The sequence below is a fragment of the Microtus ochrogaster genome, chromosome 2, assembly GCF_000317375.1.
Source record: "Microtus ochrogaster isolate Prairie Vole_2 chromosome 2, MicOch1.0, whole genome shotgun sequence".
In the NCBI taxonomy this organism is placed as follows: Eukaryota; Metazoa; Chordata; class Mammalia; order Rodentia; family Cricetidae; genus Microtus; species Microtus ochrogaster.
In genome coordinates, this window is record NC_022010.1 from 4,657,844 (window position 1) to 4,660,425 (window position 2,582).

At 50.2% G+C, this 2,582-nt stretch overlaps 1 long non-coding RNA gene across 1 annotated transcript in view; it reads right to left on the reverse strand.

Moving 5' to 3' along the window:
• Positions 1-2,168, reverse strand: part of LOC113458190 — a 5,115-nt gene extending 2,947 nt beyond the window's left edge. Inside the window, exon 1 of the long non-coding RNA XR_003378612.1 lies at positions 1,995-2,168. This is a non-coding gene — a long non-coding RNA (uncharacterized LOC113458190). The remainder of the gene's footprint in view (positions 1-1,994) is intronic.
• Between the last annotated feature and the right edge of the window lie 414 nt (positions 2,169-2,582).

A 2,582-nucleotide genomic window follows, 5' to 3' on the forward strand; every position in this document is an offset into this window, starting at 1 on the left:
AGAGGCAGGTGGATCTCTGTGAGTTCGAGGCCAGCCTGGTCTAGAAGAGTTAGTTCCAGGACAGGAACCAAAAAAAGCTACGGAGAAACCCTGTCTCGAAAAAAAAAAATTCAAACAAAGGAAAAAGCTTAATTAAAACCATATGCTAGGTATCAATATTATTTGAATTACTATCCATTTGGAATTTGATAAGCCCCTCTATTCTTCATCCTTGTACCCACCTCTCTTGCAGGGCACATCAGTAACCAGACGGGTTTCAAAAACAACCTTAAAAGACTTTTTGTTGTTGCTGTTGTTCTTCAAGATAGGGTCTCTCTGTATGGACCTGGCTGTCCTGGATCTCACTCTGTAGACCAGGCTGGCCTTGGGCTCACAGTTATTCCCCTGCCTCTGCCTCCCAAGTGCTGGGACTATAAGGTGTACGGCACCACCACCTGACTGTAAAAGGCAACTCCATCCCATGGTCACTTCCCATCACTGAGAATCATGTTCTGCATCAATAAAGTGGGACAAATGAAAACCCAATTAAAAGGATTTCTTTAAGCTTAACTATGGATTACCTTCAAGCAGTGCTCAATAAAGTACTGGGCTATAGTAAGTGCATATAGTTGAACACTTCCCTTATGGCCAAGATAGGCAGCACTCATGGCAGTGAAGAGTTCGGGGTTTGAGGTTGCCTGGGTTCCCATGTGTGCTTCCTAGGCTATGCCTAGGAAGGCCCCCAACTTCCATGTCCTTGTTCATGAAATCAGCGATAAAATTCCCACTGCCCTCAACTGCCTAGGGCCGCATTTCTTGAACTCCAGGTGGTAAAGGACAATTCTTTCTACTTTGTTCCAGACTCTAGATATATGCATGATTACTAAGCAGACTGCCTCAAGGCATCCAGTGCAGACACATTACCTGCTTGATGTTGCAATACCACAGTGTAAACTTTCCTAACACGCTTTCTGTAGTTGATGATGATGATGATTACTACGACTACTACAGCTAAGACAGTTTGGGAGCATCCTCAGCTTGCTGTTCTTCAGTAGGGGTCTTAACCCAAAGGGTTAGGACTGGAAACATTGTGATTGTGTAGACTGCAAGCGGCGGGTCTGACTGCATCCAGAGGGTAAAGGATGGGGGCTCATGAACATCCTATGCTCAGGACAGCCTCTCCCCTGCCCCGCAGGTAAAAAGGAATCATGTGATCTAAGGTGTCAGTTGTATCCAGGCTGACAAACCCAAGTCTAAAGGATTAGGCTGAAAATCTCTGAAAACTACTTAGCGGACTGCTAGATAGGTACAAAGTAAGTGGTCAAAACGTGGGAGAAAACAAGCCATAGAAAGACAGCCCAGAACTACCTCAGGTAGGGAGGGAGGGTGGAGGTGAGACGGACACATCTGGTTTGCCCAGTGTCAAGAACCAGAGCTCCTTTCAAGGCCATGCATTATGTGATGGATACTCCCCAAAGTTGCTTCAAGCTCCCACAAATCCCAGATTCAAGTATTGGCATTCACCACGCCAAACCTGGGTATCCCTGAGTAACATAACTTTACCTTTCGGCTTCATTTTCCTTTTCTGTTAAACAGGATTGAAAAGCCCTACTTTTTCATTGGCTTACAATGAAGCTCCCCAAATACATGCGAGTCCTGAGCACAGCACCTGGTGTGTAGGGAATGCTAAAACGTCCACTACAAACGCTATCGCTGAGAACGGGCCTATCTGGCAGGAAGAGGGATGGATGCAGATTTAGCCCTACTGCCCAGCTTGAATAAATAGAGTCGGACATGAAGGCACAAACCCAGGTCTCCAGCTTCTAATTTCAGCAGGTGCCGCCAGCACATAGGGCAAGAGAGCTGGCTCCCAAGCTTGGGCTGACAGCAGGAAAACTGGCTCTGTGAGCACCAGACGTCAGGGACAGCTCCCGCGCCGCCCGCTCCCAAGCCCGGGTGCTGTTTGCTCTGGCAGCAAACGCGCATCCCGCTCCGCCCCGCCCCGCTCCGCTCACCCAGGTTCTGCCCACGCAGCACCGCGTAGGGACGGCTCCGCTCCGGCGGTACCCCGGGGTTCGGGGCCTCGGCCTGCCCCAGCAGGAGGCTGCAGAGCGCAGCACACAGAGACAACCACCCCGCAAGCAACATCTCTGCAGCCTGCTCCGCACCGCGCGTGCGGACGCGGCTTCCGCCTCAAGCCCCGCCTCTAGACGCGCCCTTTCCGCGGCCAGCGTAGTCGGCTCGCGTGGTTGCCGTGGAAACTAGACGGGGGCGGAGGGGGGTATTGGGAGAGGACTGGTGGAGACGGGACAAGGTTCCGCCAATGTGGTCCGGTCTTAATACCGCACCCAGGCCAATTTCCGCGAAGATTAACGTTCCACCCAGAATGTTCCCTGCTCACAACATTGAAAGGCTTTGCTTTACAAACCCATGCATTTTCGTATTCAGTCGTCACCATAGTCTGGAGAAACAGACTACGCATTCCCATTTTACATACATTCTCTCAAGGAACCCATATTATGAACACCTTTTTCTAAAACTGCAGCCTCCCCCTCACTCAAATATTTCCACTCCACCTAGCGTCCTGCTTAACTTCATTGCCA